Consider the following 10,609-nt stretch of genomic DNA (forward strand, 5'->3'; position numbering starts at 1 on the left):
TTCAGCAAGCAAGGTTGTGTCATCTGCATAACGCAGGTTGTTAATGAGTCTTCCTCCAATCTTGATGCCCCGTTCTTCTTCATATAGTCCAGCTTCTCATATTATTTGCTCAGCATACAGATCGAATAGGTATGGTGAAAGAGTACAACCCTGACACACACCTTTCCTGAATTTAAACCATTCAGTATCTCCTTGTTCTGTCTGAATACTGCCTCCTGATCTATGTAAAGGTTCCTCATGAGCACAATTAAGTGTTCTGGAATTCCCATTCTTTGCAATGTTATCCATAATTTGTTATGATCCACACAGTCGAATGCCTTTGCGTAACCAATAAAACACAGGTGAACATCCTTCTGGTATTCTCTGCTTTCAGCCAGGATCCGACTGACATCAGCAATGATATCCCTGGTTCCACATCCTGTTCTGAAACTGGCCTGAATTTCTGGCAGTTCCCTGTCAATATACTGCTGCAGCCACTTTTGAATGATCTTCAGCAAAATATGGCTTTCATGTGATATTCATGATATTGTTCTATAATTTCCACATTCAGCTGGATCACCTTTCTTGGGAATAGGCATAAATATGGGTCTCTTCCAGTCAGTTGGCCAAGAAGCTTTCTTTCATATTTCTTGGCATAGAAAAGTGAGCATCTCCAGCACTGCATCTGTTTATTGAAACATCTCAATTGATAATTCCATCAATTCCTGGAGCCTTGTTTTTCACCAATGCCTTCAGAGATCTCCTATTTCTTCATCTTTGGCCCTAGTGGTTGTTGCATAAATTTGAATAATAGTCATATTAACTGGTCTTCCTTGTAGGCGTATGGATATTACCCTATCACTGATGGCGTTGTACTTCAGGATAGATCTTGAAATGTTCTTTTTAATGATGAATGCAACACCATTCCTCTTCAAGCTGTCATTCCCAGCATAGTAGACTATATGATTGTCTGATTCAAAAAGCCCAATACCAGTCCATTTCAGCTCACTAATGCCTAAGATATTGATGTTTATGTGTTCCATTTCATTTTTGACGATTTCCAATTTTCCTAGATTGATATTCGTACATTCCAGGTTCTGATTATTAATAGATGTTTGCAGCTGTTTCTCTTTTTTTGAGTAGTGCTACATTAGCAAATGAAGGTCCTGAAAGCTTACTCCATCCACATCGTTAAGGTCGACTCTACTTTGAGGAGGCAGCTCTTTCCCAGTCACCTTTTGAGTGCCTTCCAACCTGGGGGGCTCATCTTCCAGCATTATATCAGACAATGTTCCACTGCTATTCATAAGGTTTTCACTGGCTAGTGCTTTTCAGAAGTAGACTGCCAGGTCCTTCTTCCTAGTCTGTCTTAGTTTAGAAGCTCAGCTGAAACCTGTCTTCCATGGGTGACCCTGCTGGTATCTGAATACTGGTGTCATAGCATCTAGCATCACAGCAACAGGCAAGCCGACACAGTACGACAAACTGACAGACACATGGGGGTCAGAAGCTTCCTAGACACATCCAAATACCTTGAGGGATCAAGTCACTGGGGCTGAGGGTTGAGAACTATGTTTCTGGAGACATCTAGTACAATCGGAATAACATAGCTCATAAAGAAAATGTTCTACATTCTACTTTGGTGAGTAGTGTCTAGGGTCTTAAAATCTTGCAAGTGGCCATCTAGGATACACATATTGGTATCCAGAACAAAGGAAAATGAAGAAAACCAAAGACACAAGGAAAATATTAGTGCAAAGTACTAATGGATCACATGAACCACAGCCTCCACCAGCCTGATCTCAGAAGAATTAGATGGTGCCTGACTACAGCCATCAACCCCTCTGACAGGGATCACAATAGAAGGTCCCTGACAGAGTGGGAGAAAAATGTAGAACAAAATTCAAATTCACAAAAAATACCAGACTTCCTGGTCTGGCAGAGACTGGAGAAACCCCAAATAGTATGGCCCACTGACACTCTCCTATCTCAGAACTGAAGTTACTCCTGAAGTTGACACTTCTGCCAAAGATTTGTCAGGCATATAAAACAAACAATAAGACATGTGAGGAACGTGCTTCTTAGTTCAGGCAAGAACGCAAACCAAATAGGCAACACCTGTCAAAAGCAAAGATGCAAATGCAGAAAGGGACAGGAAACTGGATAAATGGACACTGGGAGCCTGGGGTGAAAAGAGAAATGGAAAAAGAGATGATGCAATGCTGGGTTTTCAAAAAACAATTAAAAAAAAAAAAAAAAAACAATGCCATTGAGTCATTTCCAACTCATCCCCCCCATTAGTATATAAATTTTTGAATGAGAAATTTATCTGTGCCGCGAATTTTTTGCCTAATCACTATAAAATGAAACATAATAATAATTAAAAACTTTTCTTTACCAGAAGACTTTACCAAAAAAGTGAAAAGATGAGCTAAAAAACTGAGAGAATATCTTTGGAAATCGTATGTTTGTTAAGACCTTAAAACCAAAAGATATATTAAACTTCAATAACTCAACAACAAAAAGACAAATAATCCAGTCATAAAATGGGCAAAGGACTTAAATAGACATTTCAACTAATGGCCACCAAACACATGAAAAGATGTTCAATGTCGTTAGCCATCAGAGAGATCCCAATCAAAACCAAAATGAGATGTAATTTCATACCTGCTAAGATGGCTAACAGACCCCTGTTGGTGAAGTGGTTGACAGCTTCCTTGCCAACTAGAGTTCGGCAGTTTGAATCCAAATAGGCATTTCACCTAATGGCCATGAAACACATGAAAAGATGCTCAATGTCATTAGCCATCAGAGAGATCCCAATCAAAACCAAAATGAGATATAATTTCATACCTGCTAAGATGGCTAACAGAGCCCTGTTGGTGAAGTGGTTAACAGCTTCCCTGTCAACTGGAGTTCGGCAGTTTGAATCCACCAGCCTATGTTTGGAAACCCTATGGGGCAGTTCTACTCTACCTTATAGGGTCGCTATGAATCAGAATGAACTTGACAGCCACAGGTTTGCTTTCGGTTTTGAGATAGATAATATTCAAAAAAAGAAAATAAGAAATGTTGGCAAGGATGTGGGAAAATTGGAATCCTTATCCATTGCTGGTGAGAATGTAAAATTGTACAGCCTTTGTGGGAAATAGTGTGGCAGTTCCTCAAAAGACTGAAAATAGAGCTACTGTATAACCCAGCAATTCCACTCTATGTACATACTTAAAACACTTGAAAGCAGAGGCTTGTACACCACTGTTTACTACATTACTGTTCACAATAGCCAAATGTTGGAAACATCTTAAATGATCATTAACAGATGAATGGATAAACTAAATGTGGGACATACATGTAATGGAATACTACTTAGAAGGAGAAATGAAGTCTTGATACATGCTGCAATACGGATGGAGTTGGAAGAAGTTATGCTGAGTGAAATCAGTCAATCACAAAAGGACAACTATTGTATTACTTCTATTATATAAAAAGACAAGAAAAGACAAAAGTACAGAATACAAAGTTTATTAGTAGTTAACAGGGGAGGAAGGAAAGGGGAAAAATGGATAAATGGTGATGGAAATATTACTTGATGAAGGATAGAGTTGCACTGCAATTATTGTAATTTCCTCAGCAAGTTGAACACCTGTAAAAATTGAGTTGGCTTAAGTTGCCTGATAGATATATATACAATGACAAATAAACAAAAACAAAAGAGGGTAGTTACTGAGGTTGATTGTGTTCAAAGGAAAACCTCATGGGATTTAATTCCGTTGTTTGGAGGTTTAGGATCATGGTTACAAAGGAGATTTCAGTTAATTGGCCTAATAATGTATTTTGTGCTTCCTTTTTTTTTTTTTTTCTACCTACTGGCTCAATGCACAGTGCCTAGGCTATAAAAAAACTTGCATGTGGCCTTCCAAGTCATGACTGATCTCTATTTTTCTAGATCAATTGAGGAAGAAAGAGTAAGGAAAAGGAGAGAGAAACAAAATCTGTGGCTGGCTGCCTCCTTGAACAAATGCCTCCATTGCTATGAGATCAGAAAAACTCAATGGTTCTTGGCTACTATTACTGAATATGCTGATCAAAGGTTGTATAGAAGAATCCTGATTAAAAAAAGACAGAAAGTTCAGGACAGAATTTTAAATTCTCATGGACTCCAGACTCTCTGAAGCCATACAGGCTGGGTGAACCCCTGGACCTATGGCCCAGAGTTAATTTAGAAACCTTAAACCCAAATTATCACTCAAAGTCTTCTTAAAACCAATGGACAGTTTAGCTTAACTAGTAAAAAATGTCCTCCTTGAGCATTAATCTCTTTTTAAGGACCATCTATTTGGAATCAAAGTGAAAACAGCAACTCAAAAGATTAGATAGGAATCTTAGGGAGTAGTGTGTTTATGTAATGGGGGAGGAACAACAAAGAAAAGGAGAGTGAAAATGGTTGCACAATTCAAAAAATATAATCAATGTCTGTCTTACTTATCTAGTGTTACTATAGCAGAAATACCACATGTGGATGCCTTTAACAATAGAAATTTATTCTCTTACAGGTTAGGATAGAAGTCTGAATTCAGGGCGCCAACTTCAGGGGAAGGCTTTTGCTCTCTGTTGGCTCTGGAAGACGGTCCTTGTCAACAATCTTTCCCTGGTCTAGGAGATTTTCAGCACAGGAATTCCAAGGGAAGCACTTTGCTCAGGGCACTATATTCTTGGTAGTCGGAGGTCCTTCTGTCTCTCTGCTCACATCTCTGTTTTATAGCTCAAAAGTGATTGACTCAAGACACAACCAAATCTTGCAGACTGTGTCCTACTTTATTAACATAATTGCCTTTATCTTGCCTTATTAACATCATAGAGGTAGGATTCACAACACATGACAATAACATCAGACGACAAAATGGTGGAACATCACACAATACTGGCAATCATGGCCTAGCCAAGGTGACACACATTTTGGGGGCATAGTGTTTAGTCCATGACATTCCACTATTTGATCCCCCAAAATTCATATTCTTGCCACATGTAAAACACATACACCCCATCTTACCATAGCAAAAGTCTTAAAACAACTCCAAGTCCAAAATTCAAAAATTCCACTTCATCTGTAAAATGGAATACACATGTTATCTGCTTCCAGATTACGTGGTGGAACAGGCACAAGCTAGACATTTCCATTATTAATGAGAGAATTCCAAGGGAAAAAGTAGTAACAGACACCAGCAAGTCAATGTAACACTTTACATTAGCTCTCAATGCTTAAAAACTATCCTCTGTTTCTGAGACCATTTTGGCAATCGCCCTGCCCTCCAAACTCTTGGTGTTGGTCACACTCTCTGGGATTCTGGGTGGAAGCCCCTTGGTCCTGGACTTCAGCTCTGCCTTCCAGGCCCACTGAAAAAACAATGCTGTTCCTTCATATTTGGGTAGCCACATTCTCTAAGTGCATCTGAGTGTTGAACCTCCTGCCTTAGCCCCAGCAGGCACCACCTTTTTACTACCCCTTGCGCATTATAACCATTATAACAAATATTAAAAGCATTATAAGAAATTAAAAATAAGAAAATGTTTCATAAAATGCCGGTATCTATGAGGAAAGTTAAATTGAAATAAGATTTTAGGAGAAGGGAAAATGTATATCTGATTGTTCAAAATGATCTTATTCATAGTTTGAATGAATTACAATGTGCAATGGAGATTACACTTTTTTCTGGTGTTTAAACTTATGATGAAGTATTTTATATGTCAAATTGAAATCCTGGGGTTTTTTGGGGGTATATACATTTACAAAACTAATTTAATGGTATATGGACAAAAATTTTGGGAACTAGGCAAAGGACTCTGCTGTAAAGAGCCTGGAATGTCACAATTTGAGAATGAAAAAACATGAGATCGTATAAAAGTATTTACTAGCAAAGGTGTTTGCCAGTGTGGCTGGATTCTGACATGATTGGTCCAATTCTGTCAACAGTTGCTTTTACAACTGTAGCCGAGTTAATTCAACTGTATGAGCCTCAGTTTCATCATAGTAAAAGCAAAGTCGGCTGTGTCACTTCAAACACAAAATGAGATTATCATTTCCCACAACTGGAGAGAAGTGAAAGCTCTCTGTAAAAAGGGATTGATTACCCATTATCGATTCAATTTAAGATAAGTACCAAAAATTTCCTAAGACCAAAGTAAATTATAAATTATATGTGTCAGATATGTAGTGAATGATCAATTTATAAATACCCAGAGAAACAAGTTAAATAAATGAAAAACCATTATCTCATCAGACACTTAATTACTAAGAGAACATTTCTACAGTCTTTATATCTGCATGTACAATGACTGCTCAACTCATTCTTCATCAACTAATGCACAAAAAAAAACCCATTGCCATTCAATGGATTCCACCTGACAGTGACACTATAGAACTGAAAATTAAAAATTAGAATAATGATCGTAAGTTTAAAGTCATATGACTCTTCCAAGTAATTTCTCGGGCCATATAAAATTGTTCTGCAAATTATTTTTTTTTTCTGTCACTAAAACACTCGGCAAATTATTTCTCCCACTATATTTTTCTTTTATTTGGAATTTAATCTAGACATATTGAGCAGAGAAAAGAGAAGGATGTACAAGTTTGTCAAGCAAAACAGAGTTAAGAGGATAGTACTGATATATCTAGTTGCAAACGACAACCTGGATTTCATTTTATTTTAAATAAGTTTAGGTGAATATTACCATGCAACACTTTGGCAAATTCAAATAATTTTTTAGAATTTTTCTATGGTGGATGGAAGTCCTGTTGATAAGAATTTACTAATTATGCTCTAGTTCCAAATATATATACATATAAATAAAAATAAATTAATAAAGTGCATGTAACAATTGTGATGGTTAACTGGGCAAATTAATAGCATGAAACACAGATAGGGTAGGTACTTATTTTCTCTATTTTTTGCATATTCTTGTTTTCTGAAATCCATTTCTAAGCCTCTGGTACAGCCTATCGAAACTATTATTCAGTCATGTTGGAGCTCTTTTGAAGACGTGTTCAGGTTATGGATCTAATTTATTCAACTTAGCATTCATGTATATAAGATACAACGTACACACACACACAGATACACACAGTGTTCACTTAATAAAAACTGATGGACTCAATATTACATTCCCATTTCCTTGAGTTTGTTCATTCTAGTCTGTCCTGAATAAAATGCCTTCTTCACTGAAATGTGTCTCCTAAAATTCTGCCCATTCTCTAGGACGACTTCAAATAATATCTTTTTTATGAGGACTTATTTCTAATGTCCCTAAATTGATTCTAATCCTTCCTTGCCCCAAAACTTCTAGGGTAATTATTATAGTTGGTCTTATGCAATAGCCACTTTCTTTATTAGTCCAGCATCACCACTAGATTATGCGTTCCTTGAAGGCATGCCTTATCTTTAATTCCATCTGTATACATATAAAAAACTCAAACCCGCTGTCTTTGAGTCGATGTCTACTCATAACAACCCTATAGTAAGTGTAGAATTGCCCCATAGAGTTTCCAAGAAGTGCCTGGTAGATTCAAACTGCTGACATTTTGGTTAGCAACCATAGCACTTAGCCACTTCGGCACCAGGGTTTCCTTGTGTACACATATATATGTGTGTATATATAGACATATATGTGTAAAAAAAAAAAATTTTTGTATACACACATATATTACACATATCTATATATATACACACACACACACACATATATATATATAATGCAAAAAACATGTGTTTCTGTAGAACCCAGTATGCTCCAGGTATCTTATAAGACAGGGATGGAATTAATTTTATTCAGATAATGCAAGGTGCCCCAAATGATATATATATATTATCTTCTGGACTTCACACTCAGATAATGAGCTATCTCATGGTATCACATTTTCATAGATTTTAAACTAAGAATGAAAGAAATTGTGGTCTTTTCTGTAAAGTGCGAGACAAAGCCAAGTTTATTCTCTTTGAACCAAAATCTACATTCTTTCTATTGTGCAATATTAATTATAATTTTTAAAGATATCTTTAGAAAAAGCTTTGTGGACAAACATTATTTAAAAGTAAGGGACAAATACTACTGAAATAATACATGCAATGAAAAAAGAATTTAATGTCCTTTATCTTGCTGATTGTATTCTTGACATCCTTATTCCTCAGGCTGTAGATTAAGGGATTCAACACGGGGATCACCACAGTGTAAAACACAGAGGCTACTTTGGCAGTGTGCCTGGAGTTTTTGGAGTTGGGCACACAGCAGAGGAAGAGGATGGTGCCATGGAAGATAGTGATGGCAGTCAGATGAGAGGCATAGGTAGAGAACGCCTTATGACGACCACTGGCTGAATGCATTTTCGAGATGGTGACAACAATAAACACACAAAAGGTGAGAATAATAAGTAATACACTCACCTCATTAAAAGTGATAGAGGTGAATAGCAGTAACTGGCTGAGAGAAGTATCAGAGCAAGACAGAGAACTGAGGAGAGCTCGCAGTAGAAGTGATTGATTGTGTTGAAACCATGAAAAGGTAATTGGAAAATGAAGCATGTGATCACCAAGGAACCTACTACTCCCCATGCATATGACCCCCCCACCAGCATAGCTCAGAGTCTCCGGGACATGGCAACTGTGTAGAGCAGAAGATTGCAAATGGCCACGAAGCGGTCATAGGCCATTACAGCTAGTAAAAAGGCCTCAGTCACCACAAAGGTACCGAAGAGAAAGCATTGCACTACACATCCTAAAAGTGAAATGGTTCTGTCTTCTACAACTAGGTTCACCAGCATGTTGGGAGCAACGATGGAGGAATAGCAGAAATCCACAAATGAGAGGTGGCTGAGGAAAAAGTACATGGGGGTGTGCAGTCTGGGGTTAATTTTGATGATTACAATCATCCCAATATTCCCTACAACAGTGAGACTGTAGATGGCCAGAAATACCAAAAAGAGGGGAACCGGCAGTTCTGGGTAATCTGAGAAGCCCAAAAGAGCAACTGTAACACAACCTTTATTACACTCTGATAATAACATGGCTTCTGTTTGTCGAAATCTGAAAGTCAGTCCTAGAAGTTGAGAAAAAAAAAAAAATTAAACACAGTGGGGATATAAGAAACTTGGATCAACTTCCCCTCCCCAACAATGAAGGCATATCTCTTTCAGAATCTATGTTTTTATTAATCAAAAGGTGGTAAATTTCTAAAATTTTAAAATATGATTATTCCTTAAAGAATTTAGAGATCGTATGGTAATTTTAAGCCAAGTTCTCACATAACAACTTCAGTTCTCCTTGAATGTTATCAGTTCAGAGAAGACAAGCCCAGCCTGATGTTGGATTATGTCAGCCTCACCGTCAATAACAAAAATCAGAAAACCTAAATTATATCATTTAATCAGTTCATAACATCTACACACTATGGACATGAAGAATGGACAGGCTTAACACTTCACATCTATGTTTTTTATTAAGTCTGCATTGTACTTTCATCTACATTTTTCTTCTGACACAGTATCACTCATATCAACATAAATTTCAATTACTTTTTAGCAGCATGTGTGACACCTTTGGTTAATGCCCTTGGCTAGAAACCAAAAATTTGAAGGTTCCTGTCCACCCACAGGCACCTTTGAAAAAAGGGCTTGTGGACTACCTCTGAAAAATCAGACATTAAAATTTTATGGAGCAGAGTTCTATTCTTATATGTTCCTCATGATTCAAAGTCAACTTGTTGGCAACATTTTTTCATTCTTCAAACCTGGTAGTTCTGAGTTCCAATTCTCCCTCATTGTTTGAGGAATAAAAAGACTAGAGCAGATGATAAATATAATCCAGTCTACATTCTTATTCTAAAGATGGCAGAACAGTAGTCAGAAGATGCCTTGAATTTCACAACGACATGCAGATAAAATCCAGCCTATGATCCCCAGCCATGTATTCATTTCTCCACCCCGTACAAGAGACCATCTTATAAGTCTACCTACTAATATATTTCCTTTGTTAATGATCACTGCCTTAAATTTTGAGCAAACTAGAGACTCTAAAATTATGGGAAATAGTCCAATGACACTGATACGTGTCACCGAGATATAGTAAAGAGCAGCATCCAGATGAAATATAGGAGAATAGGATTTAGAGATATTTTCACACAGGAATAACTAAAGACTCTTGAACTTAGAAATTCACATTCCCACAGCCTCTCTCATTCACTTCTCTTCCTTTGACACATCTAGAATACTCATTCTTTCCCTCTATTATGTATGTAGAAGAATTAAAAACATGGAATAGTAGTGCACAATTAAGTCATTTCATGAGAAAACAGTAATACAAAAGAATCATTATATTTCTAGAATTAGTGCAAAGCGGCTCTCAGATCCCAACATAACGGGAAACTACTTCTCTGTCTATGATTTGTGCTAAGTTTGTCTCTGAATCTGCAACCAAACATATTTTCAAATGGTTCTGAAACCATTTTGATGTCAGGTCATGTGCTGTATTGACTCCCTCAATGGCCCTATCCTGTTCCTATATAAAGCTGAGTGTTGAAGACAACCTCGCACAATTAGTCATTTTAATTATCACATTTTTTCTTTAACAACATATTTCATTTA

The 10,609-nt window shown here is 37.1% G+C and overlaps 1 pseudogene; it reads right to left on the reverse strand.

Annotated features, from left to right (window-relative positions):
- Nucleotides 1-8,030: 8,030 nt before the first annotated feature.
- LOC126080354 (olfactory receptor 5D18-like) lies at nt 8,031-9,034 on the reverse strand (annotated as a pseudogene).
- Between the last annotated feature and the right edge of the window lie 1,575 nt (nt 9,035-10,609).

Source organism: Elephas maximus, chromosome 7 (genome assembly GCF_024166365.1).
Source record: "Elephas maximus indicus isolate mEleMax1 chromosome 7, mEleMax1 primary haplotype, whole genome shotgun sequence".
Lineage (NCBI taxonomy): Eukaryota > Metazoa > Chordata > Mammalia > Proboscidea > Elephantidae > Elephas > Elephas maximus.